General features: G+C 45.5%; 2 pseudogenes; both read left to right on the forward strand.

The window, feature by feature from the left end:
- The first annotated feature begins 8,965 nt into the window (after positions 1–8,965).
- Positions 8,966–9,594, forward strand: LOC127234922 (LHFPL tetraspan subfamily member 6 protein-like; annotated as a pseudogene).
- A 46-nt stretch (positions 9,595–9,640) lies between these two features.
- On the forward strand, positions 9,641–13,222 carry LOC127234959 (R3H domain-containing protein 2-like; annotated as a pseudogene).
- The last annotated feature ends 8,806 nt before the right edge of the window (positions 13,223–22,028 follow it).

Below are 22,028 nucleotides of genomic sequence, written 5' to 3' on the forward strand. Positions count from 1 at the left end.
AAAAATAAAGGCAAAATCAAAAAAAAAAAAAAAAAAAAAAAAAAGGCAAAGGCAAGAAGCACAAGCAAAACACCAAGCAGCTCCAGCCGTTCGTTTGCTCGCCTAAAAGACACCACTGACCCCTCGCGTTCACCCGGCATATCTGCTCCTGACTGCTGGTCAGCCATTTACTTACAAAACACGACTGACACCTAGTGTTTATCCATGGTATATGTAACTGACTACTGTTCAACCCTTTAATTGCAAGACGCTGAATGTAGCACAAAAGATAAAACTAAGACAAATGAAAGCAACCACGAGCAAATAAAATAAAATAAAATAAAATAAAATAAAATAAAATAAAAGCGGGCATACAGCTTCCAAGAGTTCGAATAAGGGCCCCTTATCGTGACATCAGAAGTTAAGGTGTTACACCCTGAAATACCTTCTGAGTTAACGAAGGAAAACTCTCAGAACTGCTACCAAAGGGCACAGCATCGTGGCTTAAAGCTGGACCAAGGAATATTCTGGCACTGGGACAACTTTGGCTGTGTGAGACTGAAGTCGAGAACCCTGGGTGTCCAGAAGGGATTCGGATGAGGGAGGCAAGGCCATCTTCCAAGAGACCCTAAGCACCTTACCAGCGCCACAGCCCTACGTGATGTGTTTCACAACTAATACGCCTAATTCCACTTTTGTCAAGTCCACCTTAAGGTGCATGGGCCCCTGGGGAATTGATGCCAACAGGCAATGGAAGCTCTGAGGGAAAGTCAAAGCAGGGGTCATGAGCCCGCTCTTGTCAGACATCAGACGGGTGTGGTTGTAGGAACGTTGAGAGCAGGGGACATGAAGGAAAGGGAGAGACCACACCTCACATCCAAATGTCTGGGTCTGGGAGTGCGCTAGATTTTGTAATGTTTTGACTGTTGGAATATTTGCACATAAGTAATAAGATTCCATGAGTCTGAGACACGCGCCTGAACACAAAACCCACTTATGCTTTCTATGTGCCTGAAGGTAATTTTGTATTTTTTAGTATTCATGCATCTTGATAGTAGTCTATCACACGAGACAGCTTCCTCTGTGGAGTCACATTAGCGCTCCGAGAGTTATGGGGTTTGAATTTTCAGATTAAGGATGCCTAACTTGTCACATAATATGAGTGCAGATGTTTTTCTCTTTACAGGAATTGCTAAATACCTTGAGAGCCACTTTCCTTTCACATCAGGGATAGACATTAACATTACAAAAGTATTTTCTCAGACTTCTTCACCCAGCTTCCTCTATTGTTTGCCAAGTTTTTAAATTTTAAAGAATTTTATTTATGATGTGTGTATGCACATATTGCCATGGTGTGTGTGTGTGTGTGTGTGTGTGTGTGTGTGTGTGTGTGTGTAGGACACTTGTCTTGTGAGGGTCAGTCCTCATTCAGCCATGATGAGCCCTAAAGATTAGATGCAGGCTGCCAGGCTTGGCAGTGAGCTATGTTATCTACTCTGTCATTCTTATTTAACAACCATTACATAAGATTATTGTCCTAGAAACTTATTATTCCAAAAAAAAAGAATGTTATTTCTAAAAAACCTTGGGGCATAATTATATTCCTTGTCAACTAAAATGAAATGTCTGTTATTTTAATATTTCCTGTGTTGGGTGACAATTTGTAGGTAATCTTTTCCTTATATGGCCTTCTGAAGCTCATCTATTTTTGAAGAGCTTTGTGAACTTACCTCATATAAGTTCACTGGCAACTTCATTTTGATCCTTACAGATGTGTTTATATGAAAATGACAACTGACTCTATTTGAAAAGTAGTTATTGTGGGCAGGTAGTCTGTGTTATCCGTATGATTATGTTGTCACCAAAAGGCACTCTTTGGGGTCAAGAGAAATTGTCTAGTGCAGCGCTCCTCACCGTCCTAATGCTTTGACCCTTTAGCACAGTTGTTGTGGTGACCCCCAACCATAAAATTATTTTCACTGCTACTTCATAACTGTAGTTTTGCTACTGTTAAGAATAATAATGTAAATAATTTTGGAGATAGAAGTTTGCCAAAGAGGTTGTGACCACAGGTTAAGAACCACTGGCCTATTGGATATGGGATCCTAGATGAAATAATAAAGGCAATGACTCAAAAATGTACCAGACACTAATCCATCCCACCAAAGTAAAGAAAAAAATGATAGTTTAAGTTCAAGGCCAGCCTGATCGCCTAAGCAAGTTCCAGGACAGCCAGGGCAACACAGAGAAACCCTGTCTTGGAAAAACAAAACAAAAACCTAACAGAAGGCTGAAACCACACAGAATTATTGTTCTATCATTTTTTACTTCACTGTTCCCATTATTTTTTCATGGCTTATGTTGCACATTGTATACTTTCACTTGTAAATTGGTGACCTTGCTTGGCAACACAGTCCTCTAATTATTAAGCAATGTAAACTTAAAAAGCAGTTCTCAGTTCCTTCCTTGACTCCGTTCCCGGTCAGGATGGACGGGCTGCACAACCCTAAGCAGAAAGTGAGGGAACACCAATGAACGAGCTTTCAAAGCCACAGCTTTGAATTTTATTTGTAATACTGTCAGTAAGGACCTCAGAAATCAGGGTCTCTAGGACAGGGCTTTAGCACAGTCACTGCTGAAGACTTCCTTCTCATAGAGGTCAGAGTATGAAAGCACAATCCAGAATGCCACCTTGTAATAGTTACACGCTTTGTCTTTAAAAGTACTCTGGCTTTGCTTGTGAATTCAAACAAGTAGAACTTCTGAATTGTTGAAAAAAAAAATTGAAAGTCAGATGTTGGACTTCCCACTGCCAAACCATTATCATTTCTGTATCTTCCAGGAAGGGTGGCATCGGAGGAAAGGATTCAGATAAAATCTTTCCGTGGTTGCAACCACCATCTTAACAAATGTGAGTGACTGAAACGGATAAAGAGTTCAGCACCAGTATTGTATGTTAGGAATCAATTTTGGAATCTCCATTTCTTTTATTACTTTTTTTTTGCTGTTAATAAACCAAGTAACTGTATATAAAAGCATTCTATTTTGAGAAGACTCTATTTTTAAATAATTTATTTATTTTTATTTTATGTGCATTGGTGTTTTGCCTACATGTATGCCTGTGTGAGAGTGCCAGATCCCTTGGAACCTGGACCATAGAGAGTTGTGAGCTGTCAAGTAGGTGCTGGGAATTGAACCCAGGTCCTCTGGAAGAACAGCCAATGCTCTTAACCTCTGAGTCATCTCTTCAGTCCCAGGAAGAGTCTGTTTTTTTAATAAAGCATTCAAGAATTTAAATCTTGAAGTTCTCAATGTGAAAGACGTTTGACATATTTGCCCTGTGCAATTTTATTTTAGATAAAACACTCTTGTCTAGAGAAGAAATTGGAGTTTGCCATTCTATTAAAGAACTGGTGACAGGCACTTGAAAAATGACTGGATGACAAATAGAGAATGTTGACAGAAAAGTGGAAATGATAAAAAAAAAACAGGTCACACATATCTACATTCGATGACCAAAAAAGTGAATTCACTGAGCGGGTTTATCAGCAATTAGGGACAGCACGAAAAAGGATGCCGTCTGAGAGGTAGGTACCAAGAAGGGACCAAATGTGCAAGGGTTTTATTGTTGGAAATGATCGAAAATGGGGAAGGAGCTAAGTGGGCCATCAAACAGTCATGCAAGTCTAACCCCAAGTGAAGGAGAAAGGGAAGGCACATTTGATAGATGGATGATCCATGCGCCTAACAAATGTAAAGGACACCCGAGAGTCCTTGAGCTAAGCCAGCCATCAGGAGAGTCTAGTAGCTCTAGAACTTGCTGAACCAACCATTCATGCCATTTATAATCCCAATACAAACACAGCCGTAGATTTCAGGGGGCCAGTAGCTGTGTCTTTGACCAATGGCCTTCACTGAAGCTGGAGCTCTGAGAAGTGTTTCCTCCTGGTAGCTGTGTCTTTGACCAATGGTCCTCACTGAAGCTGGAGCTCTGAGAAGTGTTTCCTCCTGGCTGCTGTAGTCCATCACTTCTGACCCACACCTCACTGTTCTTCACAGGTTTGGGGAGCAGCTTCTGCGTGTGCCTGTGGACCTCGTTCCAGGGGGGATGCTCCAGAGTGGGAAGCAATAAGTCATGGTTCCTGTTGCAGTCGCTCTTGAAGCCAGGACGGTGAAGCCCCTCACTTCCACAACCTTCATTTCAGGGCAGCAGATCTTCCCAAGCAGAGCTCTGAGCTTCTCTGGGTGTGTGCAGATGTCCAGACACGCTTGCCTCCCCACTGCAGGGCTACTTACTCCATGGCTGAAGGGCCTGGCTCACACCCGTGGCTTTTGTTCCTCTGCAAAACAGGAACAATTTAGCAGCAATCAGCCAGTTCCACTGTCTTTGTGGACCCTGTGGACCCATAGTTTCCATGTCCGTGACTTTACCTTTCGAAATATTGCCTTCTAATGATTTGTTTCCTCATTGCGACACAAGGTAGATTCTAAGCAGAGGAGATACCACTTCCCACAGACTGCTTGTCCCACCCACCTATCAACAGCAGAACACCCTGTCTGCCTTCTAGGCCATGGACAAATCAGGCCTAGATATTATCTAATTGCCTATTTCCTCAAGTCGCTCCCTACTACTCAGGTACTACTCAAGGCAGACACTAACAATGAACCAGTTACACTGATGGGTTAAACATAGTGTTAGTCAGGAAAATTACTGTTATAGAAATTGGGTGAATATACCAGGCAGAGGTGACATGCGCACTTGGGAGGCAGAGGCAGGCGAATCGCCAAACTCAAGGCCAGCCTGGTCTACAGAGTGAATTCCAGGACAGCCAGGGCTACACAGAGAAACCATCTCACAAACAAACAAACAAACAGAGGAAAAGGAGGGAGGGGAGAGGAGGAATTAGGAGAGCAGAGGCTTAACAAAGCCGTGATGATCATCAGTTCATACTCCCGATTTGCTCTAAAATGGTATAGAATGTAGGAAGTGAGCTGGAAGTTTCCTAGAGTGCCTTGGTAATTCACTGTGAAGTCCTCGAGCTAAAGTCAGCCCTAGGAGAATCCTCAGAACCTCTTTCATGGTCACTGAACCAGGAAGCAGGCTGTGGGAGGTGTGGCCTTGACACAGTAAATTTCAGAGGGTAATTCAGACTAAATCATATAGCCTTGTACTCACCTTCTGTCGAGACAGTTCTGGTGACCACAAACTTGGTAAGGGACCTCTACAAATCAAACTTCTGAAAAACAAAGAGAAGGAAGACTGAAAATGATAAACAAAGCCATCTTTACCAGGGTGGTGCTAGAGGCAAAGAGGAAGTTATTTCCTCTCCTCAAGCCTCTGGCAAAACTTTCAGAGCCAAGAAGGCAACTGAAAGGCATCTGCATGAGGAAAGAAAGGTGTACACACCCCACAGCTCACACCTCCCATCTCCACAGCCTACACCCCACAGCTCACACCACCCATCTCCACAGCCTGCACCCCACAGCTCACACCACCCATCTCCACAGCCTGCACCCCACAGCTCACACCACCCATCTCCACAGCCTGTACCCCACAGCTCACACCACCCATCTCCACAGCCTACACCCCACAGCTCACACCACCCATCTCCACAGCCTGCATCCCACAATCCACCCCATCCATCTCCACAGCCTGCATCCCACAATCCACCCCATCCATCTCCACAGCCTAGACCCCACAGCTCACACCACCCATCTCCACAGCCTAGACCCCACAGCTCACACCTCCCATCTCCACAACCTGCACCCACGGTTCCCAAGGCCACCCAGGCTTCCTCAGAAAAGCCCTCCAGAACAAACACACTTAACCATGAGACCATCATGAGGTTCCCAGACCACTGCCCCCAGCAAGAAGATACAAGAGGGCACGCGTGTCCAAATGTGCCTGGAAGATGAACAAGCGCCTGATGGATGCACAGGCCCTGAGCGAAGCTGTGACACTGAATGGTCACACCCTGACCTGCTTGATGAAGAGACAAAGGCAATGTGTGACTGATTGGCTTCTAGTTAGTCACAACTGCGAACATTTGCTGGGTGTGGTGGGTGACAATCCCAGCACTTGTCTGGCTAAAATGGAAAGATATCAAGTCCAAGGCTAGCCTGAACTTTTTAGTGACACCCTGTAGCGTGAATTCTCATTGGTCTTCTAATAATAAAAACCCAGAGTAAGCTACAGGAGTAAATGCTGAAAGATCAGAGACAAAAGAGCAAGCCGCAGCCATTTCTCAGCCTAAGAAGGGCTGAGCTCCCGTCCATCCCCTCCTGCCTTATGTCCCTCTCGCTGCCCAGCCATGTCACTTCCTATTTTCTCCTCCCCAGTGCCAGGATCAAAGGCCTGTGCCTCCCAGGTACTGAGATCAAAGGCATGCGGTCCTAAGTGCTGGGATTAAAGGTGTGTGCTACCACTGCCCGGCCTCTATGGCTAAGTAGTGGCTTGCTCTGCACTCTGAGCTCCAGGCAAGCTTTATTTGTTACAGCACAAACAAAATACCGCTTAAAGAAAGCAAGCAGTGTGTGGGGGAGGGGGAGGGGTGTGATGAAAAGCAAAAAGAAGAATCTAACCAGTCCAGCTGCCTAAGTCTAAATGTATAGTTTTCAACATTAAAAAAAAAGCAAAGAGTGGACACAGAAGCAGAGTGGAGGCAGACAGCACTGAAGGCTAGCATAACTGATATTTCCCCAAGCTTGTGGGGATAATCTACTACACATCTAAAGGGTTCAGACAAGTCCCTAGGTAACTATAGGAAAATCAGAGCTCAGAACATAGCTCGGTCAGCAAAAATGTTTGCATCTGAGTACAGGCAGGGATTCAACAGCATCCTTAGCTACATGAATTTCAAAGCCCGCTTGGTCGGAGACATTGTTTCCGAAAGAAAAAAGTAAAATATTGATTAAAGATTATAACTGATGGTGACCCTTGGACCTTCACATGCACATGTGTACATACATGAAAAAAAAAAAAAAAAAAAAAAAACAAAGACAAAAAACAAAAAACACAGCCATATAATTCAATTACCAAAATTAGAAATTATATTGAAAGTAGCCAGAGAAGATCAAGTCGCACAGAGAAACAATTGTTAACCAGAGAAGACTGCTCAGACATGGATTTAAGCCAATAGAAAGTCTTTATTAGACGCTCAGCAACTACACTGAGTGTTCAGGATCCCAGTGCAGCCCTGAGCCTTTCTCAGGGCGAGTTTTTAAGCACAAAGAAAACCATATTCTGGGTTGACATGCTTCAGTTAACAACAGCAGTTAACCAGAAGCAGAACTACAGAGGCCGAAAAGCAAGGTTAATACATTTAGAGACTTTCTCAGAACTATGGACTTTGACCAGAGAGGGCCTTGTTTTAGTTTTGGCAGGTGGCGCTGTCTACCTGCTGAGTTTTATAGCCTGAATGGCACTTCCATCATGGAGTCAGTTGTGTTAAGGTCTAGGTCCCTGTTATGCAACAATATAAATGGTGGATAATTCTTCATAAGAAACACTAAGTGCCAGGTGAAGGGAAAACATTTGGAGTATTTGCAGCATTTTAGCATTTGGTGCATGTAGTAGAATGGACCATGGGCTAAGTCATAAAATAATACTCATACATAACATGTCTCTTGCAAACAATGTGATAAATATAAAAATTAAATTAGTAAAATGATCTTTATTCATAGGTAACATGATTGCTTATACAGAAAAATACATTATTTTACAAAAAAATTACTAGATCTAATAAGTGGATTTAACAAGGTCACTATTCAAAAAAGAAAAACCAAACAATTATAGAGCTGGGTATGGTTGCACAAACCTTTAATCCCAGCACTTGGGAGGCAGAGGCAGGCAGATCTCTGGGAGTTTTGGTCTACAGAGTGAATTCCAGAATGGCCAGGGCTATGTAGAGAGACCCTGTCTCAAAATGCCAAAATAAATAGATAAATAAAAAACAATTATATTTTTGTATATTAGCAAGTAATTAGAATATAAAATTTAAATACCATTGACAATAACATCAGAAATATAAATCATGAGTGGAGACATAGCCCAGTGGTGAAAATGACCATAGAAATGCTGTCATGATAGACAGGGATGGAAAATGGAAAGTTGAGTCAGTTCATTTAAGACATGGGAACCAAGGTGATTCTGTGGGAAAAGGAGCTTTTCAAAAATTATAGTCCACAAATTTCAGCTGCCTTGAGCTCTCCAAATGACAATCTCCAATTCTCCAATTCACTGTGTGTGTGAGAGAGAGAGAGAAAGAGAGAGAGAGAGAGAGAGAGAGAGAGAGAGAGTGTGTGTATGTGTGTGTGAGAAGGAGGAGCTGGAGAGGTGGCTCATCAGTTAGGAGCACTGGCTGCTCTTCCAGAGGACCTGGGTTTGATAGCACTACATGGTGGCTGACAACAGTCTGTAACTCCAGTCCTAGAAGATCTGATGCTTTTCTGGTCTCTGAGGGCACCAGGCACTCAACTGATACACAGAAATATGAATGCAAAACCCACATACACATAAAAAATAATACATTTTAAAAAACAGACAAGCAAGCAAATAAAAGAAGAGGTTGTCATGGCACAAACACGGAAGAAAACAAAGTAAGGAGTGTGTCTGGGGCACTGCATAGTCCAAGCATGAGATGCTGCTGCTTAGTGTGCATAGTCCAAGTGTGAGATGCTGCTGCTTAGTGTGCATAGTCCAAGTGTGAGATGCTGCTGCTTAGTGTGCATAGTCCAAGTGTGAGATGCTGCTGCTTAGTGTGCATAGTCCAAGTGTGAGATGCTGCTGCTTAGTGTGCATAGTCCAAGTGTGAGATGCTGCTGCTTAGTGTGCATAGTCCAAGTGTGAGATGCTGCTGCTTAGTGTGCATAGTCCAAGTGTGAGATGCTGCTGCTTAGTGTGCATAGTCCAAGCATGAGATGCTGCTGCTCAGTGTGGCAGCATGGATCACACGCCTTCGTTCACACCTTCATTCACTGGTGAAAGATGGCATCCAGCCCGACTTGTACGAGTAATCTGGACTTTCTCTCCTTCCTTTGTGCTGCTGCCTCCTGTGTGTGGTTCTTCGTGCCTTCCTGGCTCTGGGGATCTCAGCTGGGCAAGCCTGTGCCCTTTGGCACTTTCTGGAGATGCTCCAATCCTGTGCATGATGAGTGTCGGCAGATGATGGTGATGGTGGAGGAATGTGGGCGCCACGCCTCTTTCCAGGGCGTCCCCAGCGCAGAATAGAGCATCTGTACCACAGTGACAGGCTGGCCTGTAGCCTGCTCCTCCTGGTAGCTCTCACTGCCCTCTTGGGTTGCTGTGTCAGAGCTCATCTCCAGGAAGAGTGGCTGGAGGAATACAGTTTCCGGAGGCTTGCTGACTGGCGCTGGCTCTGCCGTTTTACCCCTTGAGTTGGGACAATGAGGAAGTCCCGCGGACTTGTGGCTACATCTCTGGCCAGTTTGACTAGGGCAAGTGAGAAATCGGCTGGGCCCACTACTGCACCGGGGCAGGTGCTGATGCTGCTATGCTGCTGTGCACATGGCTGGCTTACTTCTCAGGCAAGAAGCAGAAGCACTACCCCTGCTGAGACCAGGCCCTCAGGAGCAAGCAGAGGAGAGGACGGACCACAGGGGACCGAAGGGGCCAAAGCAGCAACTACTTTCACAAGGTGGAATGTTGAATCTGATTGAATCTGGAACATTTTCTAGGAAGGGTCGTGGGGAAGTTGTCAAAAGCATGGAGAAAAATGGACCAAAGACTAAAAATACTGCAGGACATTGGGTGTTTCTAGTCCACCAGTACTGTTAATGTATGTCACACACACAGCAAATCTATATATGCAAATAGGATCTCATTTTTGTTCTCCTTCAAGAAGATGAGGGCTAGGGGAGTTAAAAGGGCTAGTAGAAACAGTATTATCTTAGGAATCGGGACAAATACCCTGCAGACATTCCCTGAAGATGAGGTCTGAGCCTGAAAACACATTAATCACATGCACGCATACACACACGTCATATACAATAGCACACATCTTACGCATGCACATGTCACCACACTATTGCATAGGGGTCACCTGTGCACTGTTGCTCCTGAGTTTTTAAAAAATATTCATCGGTACAGTATCATCACTTTATAAAAGCATACATTAAGCCTAGTCCATGGACCAATGAGCCACTCTATCAGTATTTTTTATATCCTGCATAAATGCTTTATGCCCACAGTGTATCTTTGGTGTTGATGCATATCTTTAGGGGTAAGCCTTTGTATTCAGTGTTATTCAAAGACATAGCAGTGATCTGAGTAGCTTCTGCTGTAATGCCCTGGGAAGAAACAGGACAGCCTTTGTCCACGTGGGAATTCAGTTGCAGATATGAGAATGAAGAGAAGTCTTTCTCCAATTATTTGATCTTGTTTTCTTTTGTCCATTATTCTACTGTGCTATTCCACAATTATTTCAATATTCATTTTGTAAAGGGAAAAATGTACTATTTTGTTTGTATTTGAAAAGCTCTGTGAATAAATTCTCTTTGATCAATTAAAATAAAAAATAAAAAAGATCAGAAACTTCCTGTGCGGGATTTGACCAGCCCAATACAATACATCTAAACACACAAATGGTGACTCCCCAATGATGCCACCAGGCCAAATTATTCCATCGTGAATGTCACATCCAAGAAGTAACTCTTCCCTTCCTCCTCAGATCTACAAACAGCTTTCTATGTCCTTGCTTCTGAAGTTAGTACAACCTGGAAAGGCCAGACGCCAGAGAGAAAAGCAGACAGAGCATTCAAAGTTCAGCTAGCAGGCCTGAGAGTCCTACAAACAGGGCCTACATAGAGAGCAAGGGCTTGAGCTGCAGTTCAGCATGCAGACCTGCGGTTTCATTTTCAACACAGAAGATTTAATAAAGATTGTGTCCCTTCTGTCTCTCCCCTTCCCCCTCACTCCCTCTCAGTATTTAGGCCCTTTTTCTTCCCCTGTCCCACCTTCCTGAGCCCCTTTCCCCTCTTCACCCCAACCCCTGTCTCCTTGGCCCTGGAGAAAACCCCCCTCCAAGAGGAGCCCACCCCCCAGAAGCTCACCCTGCTCTAGCACCCTGTGAGGTGAAGTGTCAAGGGCCATTCACTGTCCTTCCTCGGTGTCTCCAAAGTTATACTTGACATAATTCTTACTTCTTCATCTGATGGATAAGCCAGCATGTCTGTGCTGGATATCAGGTTTAATTTGTTTCTTAAATGAGATGCCATCCAGGCATGGGACTTTAGGAGAATGAACTTCCATAGAAGTGTCTATATCCACTGCAGAACATGCATAACTGTAACACTGCTCAGGAGACTCTGGAAATAATGAAGGAATTGGCAAAAAAAAAATAAGAACTAACTTATAACTCAAGCTCCAAGTAAGGATGAAGCTGAGAAATGGTGAGGATACTGGTTTATGTCAGGAGACAGAGATGGACGCCTAGTCATGGTCATGGTCAGGAGAAGAGATGAGGCTATTCTAAATTCAAGTTGGTGCAGTCTGGCCGTGTACAAGTATTCCATCCACTGGCTGGTGGGCCACAACAGACCCAGGGTATAATTTAACCGCACATCAGCTGCCCTTCTGACAAGGAGGAAGAAAAGCCCACAAAGGATGCCTTTGAGAAGGAAGACAAGGAAACACACACACACACACACACACACACACACACACACACACACACACGAAAGATGCTGTCCAGAGACCCCAGCCGAGAATATGCCAACTGCTCTGGTATAGACCTACACCCAAAAAAGAACCCAAGGGACAGAATGGTGCCGCTAAAATTAGAACAGGAGACTCTGGAATTTATTAATGGCAACAACAATCAGTTCAACAAGTCCCCTTAAATGCCCTCATTATCACTGGATGCTATTACACCAGATAGCTGCCTATTTTGGGACAGACCACAAAGCTGATCAAACTAGAAGAGCTGTCAACATCAACAAAAACCTGAACAGAGGTTCTCGGACATATAAAAGATGAGAATACAGAATTTCAACAAGGATTCATTCTCAAGAAAGATGAGGCAAATATGGATCGAGATGATAACCAGATCAGAGTTCTATTGCAGAATGGAAGGAGGATCAAGTCAATAGAAGACAGAGGAGGGAATATCAAAGGGCCTGAGAGACTATTCGTCTGAGAGAATGGCCAGAACGAGCATCTAAATGACATCAGGGCCAGGGATTATGAAGGGCTGAGCTGCACCTCAAGCAGCTGGCAAAGTAGCACAGACATCGAACTCAAATGCTAGAGCCATAGCCTTGGAGGAACGCGACCTCAGATGTCCCTGCCTGGAGTGTATGACCCGGCCCCCAAAGCCAGCAGCTTCAGTGGCGTCTCCAACCTCACCCCAGATGACAGCATTAGCAGCAATGAAAGATGGCAGAACAGAAAAGGCCAGGCATGGCACTAGGGTCCCCAAAACGTGTGTGGCCAGGTCACCTCACCCTGGTCTGTCTGTGGCCTTCTCCTTTGTACCCTGTGCCACTCAGCAACAGCGGCAACAGCAGCAGCAACTTCCTGCTCCCCGTGCCCACTCCTCAACAACAGCCACTCTTGGAAATAACACGGTTTCGCGGGCAGATGACCTCAGCAACACCTTTGGAAAAATGAGCCTCAGTTGCCAACGTTCTATTGACGCAACTGACGGCCTAAGCTCTGTTCTAGCCCCCACTCACCTCCCAGCATCCTCAGCAAGCTATCTCCTTCACAGCTTCTGCAAAACTATTTCCGGCCTATTCCACCTCTAGCCACCTACTTAGCAAGTCCTGCCACCCCAAGGCCACATGCAGCCTCCTCATTAAGTCTGGGTTTCTTACTTACCCGCCCCCGCCCCCACAGTATCCTAATTCCAACCAGTAGTATCAACCTCTCTCACCCAGTGGTTTATAGCCCCCAGCATGGTCAACAGCTGCCTCAGTAATCCCAACGGCCTAGTTTATAGCCCACGGTGCCTAACCAGCAGCAGCAGCAGAAGGCAGCCAGCAGCCTCAGAACCACAACCTACTCAGCAACCAAAGGAGCAGCATGGGAGGCCAGATGCAAAGACTCATGGTTCAGTGCACTCTACTGCCTTCTTACCAAATTCCAGTGAGCAGTGACTCACAAAATGTGGTCCAGCCACCTCTCCAGCAGCCCATGCTGGTCCCTGCCGGCCAGTCTTTACAAGGAGGTCTCCCAGCAGGAGCTGTGCCTGTATACCATAGCATAATCCCACCAGCTCAGTAGAGCAATCGAGCCCTTCTATGGGGCTGGAAATATATACAAGAAGAAGAGAGAGCTCGCGTTACTTGGCAAATGAGAGACTCGCTAAACCTTAGCTCCACTGAGTCAGGCTAACTCTCCCCCATATTACAGCAGAGCTTGCGTTCTCTGCTGGATCCCTGCAATTAATGAGGCTGTGACTCTTCTGTGACAAAAGTTCAGGCTTGTCCTGCAGAGAATAGAAAGCCTCAGAATCACAAGCACTTCCCAGCCTTGTTACAGAAATGGTCTCACTACTGGATTGTACAGTGATTAATATTTCCTTCAGGATGCAAGATTTCTTCATTCCCCAGCTCATAGTTAGGCCAAACTGTGGTGCGGGAGAATGTTGGGTGTTTTCCCTCAAGTTTTGAGGATCAAAGGAACTCCAGTACCCCAGATACGCTCGGGCTGAGCATATGCTGGGGAGAGTCTGAAATCCATTTGAAAGAGAAAGGGAAGACATCCCTTCATTCTCCTTCTTTTCCTCTTTTCCCACTTCAGGCAATCCCTGCGTCCCTCAGGCCATAGGTGCATAGCAGCTGGCAATCATGATCGAGGAGGATATAGCCAACAGGAGTAGCTGCCCTGAGGAGTTCTCTCCTCAGTTTTCCTCAGACCTCCTCCAGGGGTGTTGAACTCTAACTGACCCACTCTAGAAACCTGCTCTTCATACCTCCATCCCACTGACCTGTTCCCTCAGCGCCACAGATGCCCTGTATCCAGCCACACCTAGGATTTCTCCATCACTCTTTCTACCCGTTTCCCAACTCCTTGTTTCTCTTTTTATGCAACATTTGCTCCCTTTGAGAACTCCCCCTTATTAAAGATTGGCTTTACTTTTACCCTCTCCTGGCCTGGGGGTAACCAGGCCTGAGTAAAGTTACTCCAAATGCCATTACGGGATGCCTGTGTGTCTAGGTTTACACTTCCCTTTCCTATTGCTGTGAAAATAGTTCACAGACAATAGATGTAATGATTTGAACAAGAAGTCCCCATGTTCTTGGGTATTTGAACACTAGTTGGTGGCTGTTTGGAAAGGCTTAGTGTTGGGAACCAGCAGTCTGCTGATCCCCGCCCCTGACGATGGGTGGGATGCTCATGGCCATGTCAGGCTTTACCTGGCTGCATAGGGGACTCAGTTACGCATGCGCAAGCCCCCCTTCTAAAGCAAGCACGCCGCTCTCTCTGGCCTCCTCTCTCTCTCTTTCTCTCTCTCCCCTGCTTTCGGTTGGCCACCAGCTGCCCCCCTTTCTCTCCCCTCTCTCAATAAACTCCACGTGGGCGCTGAGTCTCCTGTTTGTGTTTCATAGGCAATAGCTGCAGCAAAAGAACAACACTTAGAAAGTGTGTGTCCTTGCCGGAGAAGTATGTCACTGGGGGTGGGTTTGCAGAGCTTTAAAGATTTAGCTCCATTTTGAGTTTAGTGTACTTCCTGTTCCAGGTTTGTCTATCCACCATGTCTGCTGCCTACTGTCAAGCTGTTGCCATGATTACAGGCCCTAGCGCTCTGGGATCATAAGCCTAAAGCATACCTTTCCTTCTATAAGTTCTCTTGGTCATGGTGTTTTATCAAAGGAATGGAAAAATAACTAATACAACAGACCTATTTGGTCCTATGTAAATATTGGGCTTAAGGGGCTTCTCAGCAGCTAAGAGCACTTGCTATTCTTAGAGAAGACGTGAGTTCAGTTCCCAGCACTTCCATGGCAGTTCACAGACATCTTTAAACCCTGTTCTGGGGCATCCAACACCTTCTGGCCTCCAAAGACACCAGGCACACAGATGGTACACACACATACATGCAGGCAAACACTTATACACATAAAACAATTTTTGATTTAAAAAAAAAAAAGATTGGGCTAAAGTTAAAAACAAAAAATGTCAATGCCTGAGTGTTGATGCCAGTGGGAGGGGAAAGGGTTAAAAGAAGTCTGCCCCCCCCCCATCCTGGGAGAGATGACACAGGAGCACCAATGGGCTTCCTGTCGGCCTACCTATGAGAGGACACCCTCCTCCTGAAACACCTTTTAGAACTGTGGCTAAACCGTCAACCAATCATAACAGTGCCCAAGGGGAGCCAAACCCAGTTCCCATGCACGCACAGACTAGACCATCATAAACTGTTAGCTAACGTTCCTAGTGAAGCCCGTACTTATTTGAAACACATTTTCTGAGGAGCCACCAGATTTGAGTTAAAACTTAAACTTTCCAAACATGGGGCCTAAGGAGATCAATGAAGATTATTACTACTGCTTGAGAAATCTGTTTGCCAATTGTCAGGGTCCTGGACCCATCCACACAAGCACAGCAAAGACTCTGGTCCCTGTTGGGCCACCCAGCTCCCATCCACCATTGTCTCTCTCCCTCCTCAGACAGTGCAGGACAACATAGAGAAAGTCCCCATCTAAGGAAGAAGATCTCTTTCCACCCCCTTCAAAAGGACAGGCCTGCCCTTTGCTACATCACCAACCTTGCCCAAGCTCTCTGCCTTCCTGCAGATTCTCCAGCTTCTGATGGGCAGCTCCCTGTGGGCATGCAGCTAGCAATCTTCCCACAGAGCAGTTTACAGAGGCCAGATAAGACCTAACAACTGCATAGGATCTTTGGCAAATCCACTACTTATGGTGTAGCAACCAGCAGCCCAAAGGGAATAGCAGCCTGGGAGAGCTAAAAGACAGGGCCTGTGATCAGATAACATTGAAGAGACAGAATACAGGCTAACAGAGGGCAGATCTCCACCCACACCCTAAGAGGCAGTCAGGGGACTGGGTTCAGTCATAACTGGCCCAGTCATGTAGAGGTGTTTTCCAAGCCAGAAATTTTCAGTTTCTTCAGGCCTTCACCTCAGCCCCTCCAAATGGGTAGATTTCTGTGAAAGAAACAGAAACTGGAGTAGGATCAACATCCTAATGCCAGAGGCTGTGGAGGATTGATCCCATCGACTTTAGCTCCAGACCAGGAGGACTGGAGCCATGCTAGTCACTAGCCGTTGTTTTGATTGGTGACAAGCCACAGTGTTTGCAACTAGGAAAACCACTGTTGATCATAGAGGTTCTCCCTTCCAAGCCCTCTCTGGGGGAAAAAATGGAAGCAGAGGAAATCAATTGCTCTCACCATTCTGAAGAAGTAACTCTGCTGAATCCATGGTTCTGTGGACTTGTTCATGGTACCCGGGCAAATGCACCAGGCAAAGCGGCCAGAGATCTTCTTCTATCTCCAACAGGGTTCTTCATCCACGCTCCTCCAAGAACAGAGTAATACAAATGGGAAGTACATTGCTATCGATCCAGAATTCACTTAAACAGGACAAAGCAGGTAAAAACAGATTGCCACACTGGATTCAGAACAGGTTCTAACTCCTAGAAGCAGCAGGCTAAGAGCCATCACAACTCTGAGAAGTATTTCAGTTTAAACGCTCTTGGAGGGTGTCAGCGTGCCAACCAAGAGCTGTCCCTTGCGGAGCGAGCACATCTGTAAATCACCAATAGGAACATCAGGCCTTAAGGATTGTGAGCAGCTACAGCAAGGAATTCTGGTCTGGTGAAGCCAAGGCTGGAATGAGTACTTTCTGCTTACAGCTGAAGGCTGGCTTGAGTGAGCTCACTTCCAGGGGCAAAAGTCTCGGGCTTGGGAAGCTTCCAGAGAGTCCATTCCCAGAGAGTCTTGAAGGCAGTCTTCCTTCTTCTGGCTGGGAGCCAGACCCTCAAGTCTTCAGGCATCTGCCCCGAAGAGAGCAGGAATGTCTGGGGCCAGTCTCCCAGCCAGTCAGGAGCCAGGCTTGGAAGTCCTCATTCTCATTCTTCCTCCCTAGGATCTGTAGCAAATGCTACCTCCCTCCAAAGCCCGAAGACCAGTCAGTCAGATATGAGCAGTGAAAACTGGTAGGGGAAGGGGGAAAGTTAGTAAAAGTTCACGATCCAGTCTCCAGGTCTGTCTCCTGCAGAGGGAAAGGTGGTTCCTGTTGCCACAGTGACCTTTGCAGGTCTGCTTCTTCCCTACTTCCTTCAGCTGGGCATTTCCCTCAGCTGAGGGTTTTTGGTTTCTTTTGGGCCTGCTGCGATTACATTAACAGCTACCGGCTCTGCAGCCCCTTCCCCTGGGGCTTGAGCCAGCCAGCTGCCAGGAAACTGTTAAGAATAAGGGTCAAGCCAGCCTCACACTACATACTATAAGGGAATGAGACCAGGCTGTTAGGATATCCCAATGCAGGGAAGATGGTTGATGGGGCAACCGGTGTTGTACCAATACCACATTCCCCCAGGCTACCCCCTGAGTGGAGCCAAAGGTTCATTGCTGCAGGATGCTCCTCCGATGGGAGACTTGGACCTGAGGACTCCAGATTGGCCTAGCCAAAGCTTTATTAGAGCCGAGTGCCTGGCTCCCTTCTAATTCTCCTTCCTTCCACTCGCCCTTCACCCATATCCCATTCAGGCTACTTCCTGTCCACACCTGTTCCTAACCCTTGTTCTTTATGAACACTCTTGGCAGGCAATCTTTTCTTCCTGATGCTGCCTGCTTAGTGTCTACTGCTCATCTAACGCCCCAAACTAACAGACTCCTTTCTGTACATGTCTGGTGTCTTGGCCTTCTTAGACATTTTGTTTATGTATGTATTTGAGATAGGGTTTCAGGTAATCCAGGCTCGGGGGGGGGGCAATCTTCTTGTTGCTATTGCCCAAGTGTTTTCAGGAGTGACCAGGGATTTTAAGAGTATGCCATCATACTGTCTTTGATTTTATTTTCAGTGATTGTGTTTGTAATAGAGATTTCAGTAAGATTTTTTTAAAGACCATATTTAAGGCCTACTAATGGGGGAATCTGTAATAATGCTTTCTTGTGGGGACCTGTAATATACTGCCTTGCAAATAACAACACAGAGACTTATTGGTTACATGTAAAAGCTTGGCCTTCACTTAGGCTTGCCCTTCTAGCTCTTATAAACTCAAACTAACCTGCTTTTGCTAATCTATGTTTTTACCATGTGGCTTTTTACCTTTCTTTTGTTTTACATGTCCAACTCCCTCCACGCCTCCTTGGCGGCTCCTTTACACTCCTCCTACTTCCTTTCTCTCTGCCTGGAAGTTCCGCCTATACATCCTGCCTAGCTATTGGCCATTCAGGTCTTTATTAAGCCAATCACAGCAATACATCTTCACACAGTGTACAAATGTCCCACAACAGGGGTCTGTGATGTTTGGTTCATCTAAGGAATTCCCAGGGATAATTGGGGGCATGAACTCTGTTCCACAGGTAGTGCCAATAATCTACTTCCTGTGTTGGTGTTGGAGAGCCTTACCACCACTGGAGCCATGGTGACATCCAGGGCTGCCTGCTGAGATCCACATCTGGATCTGTGTTGATGCCCATGGCCCATGTTACCACAGGGGGCCATAGGAACCATGTGAGTTGAAATCCAAGGGTTGTGCTGAGCCAGCATTGCCCTTCACTGGCCCTTGGAGAGGTGGCCCTGCCCTTTGATGGACACTGCAGCAGGAGAGCATCTGGCTCCACCCCTTGTGGGAGAGCCATCTCCAACCTCCACCCTCACGCTGGGGATAGATGGCCCCATCCCTCCTCAAGGGCATGGGAGAGCTGGCCCTGATGGCATGGACCTAGGAAAGCTGGCTCCACCCCTCCTCTGAAGGGGTTAGTCTCAGTATCTCAGACTGACCAAGCTCAGCTGCCACCCAGACCCACATCCTTGGGTTGCACTTTAACGTTTACCTCATCTACGACCCGCTGGAGCCCATGAAGAACACTAACCACAGGATCTCCATAACTTGAAGCAGCTGAGGGTCATTGGAGAGGAATTTCGGTGAGAGTCCAGTGGGGATGGTGTGCCAGAGGCCTAGAACCAGCCAATGTTGCAATGCAATGGACATTTGTGGGAGGGGCTGGATGGACACAAGGGCTGAGTGACACATTGCAGCTCCTGATGCCACCAGGATAATGAAGAGGTGTTGGAGAGATGGGAAAGACAGAGGAGTGAGGTAGATTTTTGTTGTTGATTTTTGTTTCGTTTCTAATTAATTTTGGGGGATACTGCAGAAATGAGAGGCAGATACGAAGGGACTGGGATGTAGGTGAGCAGGATTGTGGTACATGATGTGAAATTCCCAAAGAGTCAATAAAGACTTATGTTAAAAAATAATCCACTTCCTAGCCTAGGTGTCTTGGAAAAGAAGTCCTCACACACATCCACTGGTCAGCTTGTTAATGCTTTCATCTTTACCTCCGGTGACTTTGACTTGGGATCACCATCCCCGCCATGTCTCCCGTCCCCAGATGTCTGATTTCATTCTGGTCCTCAAAGTTCTTTCGACTCCTCCATGGCCTTCATTTTCTCCTCTCCCCCATCCAGCCCCAAATCACCTGAGCCGGTCATTCATGTCTAATTGTCAGAGTTCAGTTGCTTTTCCACTGACCTCTTGACCCCTCACTCAACTGTGGATAAGTGCTCGGGCCCACAATTCACAATCCCAAACATTCCACTTAAAGCATATGTCAAGGTCCTTAAGCGGGGTGTTTCCTAACCTTTCAGGCTAGCCTGGCTCAGTCTCAACTCTCTTAGAATGAGACAGTTTCTTTAGATAATACAGTTTATTATTATGTGGAATGCTAACTTTATACTCATACTTCCCTGAATTTTGCAAACATCTTATTTTTACAAAATCATGTTTTGAATTTTTACCAAGGAAGAATTGATAGTCTTTGAGCAGAATAGCGTTCTTTAAAGAGGGTCATCATATTAAAACAAGTTTAAAAGCAAAAAAAAAAAATCACTAAACTTTCTCTTTAAAACATCAGATCATCATACTTTTAAAAACCATGGGTCCATTCAGCAGTGGTGGACACACAGCTTTAATCCCAGCACTTGGAGAGCAGAGGCAGGCCAATTTCTGTGAGTGTGAGGCCAGCCTGGTCTACAGATCGAGTGCCAGGACAGGCTCCAAATCTACATAGAGAAACCCCATCTCTAAAAAAATAAACAAATCAAACAAAAAAACATGGGTCCAAGCCTGGCCTGGTAGCGCTCACCTTTAATCTCAGCACTTTAAGGCAGAGACAGGTGTGAGCTGGAGACCAGCCCGATCTACATAGTGAGTTTCAGGCTGGTCAGAATAAATAGTCGACTCAAACAAACAAAACTCACCTCACACCAAAAACGCAGGTCTAATGGTGGTCATAAATACACATAGACCTGACGTCCCCATCACAGAATGATGAGTTACTGAAATCTATTTACAAAAACTGCTAATGTTCTTTGCAAGTGTGTTAAACAATCAGGATAAAATGCTATTACCATCAGAGAGCTAACCTGAGGAGAGGTGATTATAAGCATATTGTCCCCGAGAACCAGACTTTCCTCTTGCGAGGAAGCATACTTTTCTCTAAGTACTTTCCCTACATGTGGGTTATGCTACCAATAGGTGGCAGCATAGTCTCATCTGGTGGCCATTAAACCAAGACTTTGGGAAATTCTTGGGAACCACCCCACCAACCCAGATGAAATTGACAACTGAGATACTTTGTCTTCAAGGGTACCCAGCCAGCCAGAAAATATTCACTCCCTTTGGCAGATATTGATCTACTTGTGTTTAAAACAATATTACCAGAACCACTTAAAAAAAAAAAAAAAAAGTGGCCAAACAAAAGAGATCGAAGCATATTGTCCCTGGACCACACTCTCAGTCAGTGGTTCTCAACCTGTGGGTGGAGACCCCCTGGATCACATATCATGTTTTTACATTACAATTCATAACGCTAGCAAATCACAGTTATGAAGAATCAACAAAACATTTTTATAGTTGGGGGTCACCACAGCATGAGCAACTGTATTAAAGAGTCTCAGCATTAGTAAGGTTGAGAAGTGAAGTACGCTCTAAGTGAAGAAACTCGAAAGGATGTGTGCTGCAATGTACGAAATCACAAGCATTCGGTGGGATTCAAATTCAGGGAAGTAGCTGAAGGGCTAGTAGATAGCTTGGTGAGGGACCCCTGGGAACCATTTCTTGGCATGCAATCAGCAACCCTAAGTGATTGAAGGGCAGAGCTGTACAGCTAGGGGAAGCAGATATCTTCATTTGGGAACAGGGTGGTGGCCATAAATTTCATCTGTTGGCTTCCTCATAGGTCCAGGTGAATTATAGAATTTCATACTCACAGCCTGGAACAGATGCAGTTTTAATACCCACCTCCCGGCTCTTGGCTACTAGTTTCCCTTAAGAGGAATGTGCTTGGTTCCTTTGCTGCGTGGATATATTCTCCCTGCACCGTTGTTTATAGCTCACGTTTTCTTTCCTCTGGTAAGAGGCTCTGTCCTTATGTAGATCAAACAGGGTATAGTTCCAGCTGGGGAGATAGTTCAGTTGACAAACACTTGGTCTACAAATTTAAGAACGCGAGCTAAATACCTAGAACGCATGTAAAAAGTAGGATGTGGTGATTGGCTTGGTGAGTCTGGTTTAAATGAGAAGAAAAAGACACCTAAGTGCACCTCTGCACACATCCATATGCAAGCACATATACACATGTGTGCACACACAGAGATATGCATGTACGCACATACACACAAAATGTTTTATAGGCAAACTTTGGTATCATCTAAGGACCAAAACTGTGGTTCTGTTTTTTGTTTGTTTGTTTGTTTGGTGTGTGTGTGTGTGTGTGTGTGTGTGTGTGTAGACAAAGAAATCATAAACTACAAATAATTTTGACCGCTAATGTAATGTTATTCAAAGCTTTTAGACTCTGACCCTCCTCGGCAATACATTTTGCAACAGTGCTA

This window comes from Phodopus roborovskii, unplaced genomic scaffold (genome assembly GCF_943737965.1).
Source record: "Phodopus roborovskii unplaced genomic scaffold, PHOROB, whole genome shotgun sequence".
Lineage (NCBI taxonomy): Eukaryota > Metazoa > Chordata > Mammalia > Rodentia > Cricetidae > Phodopus > Phodopus roborovskii.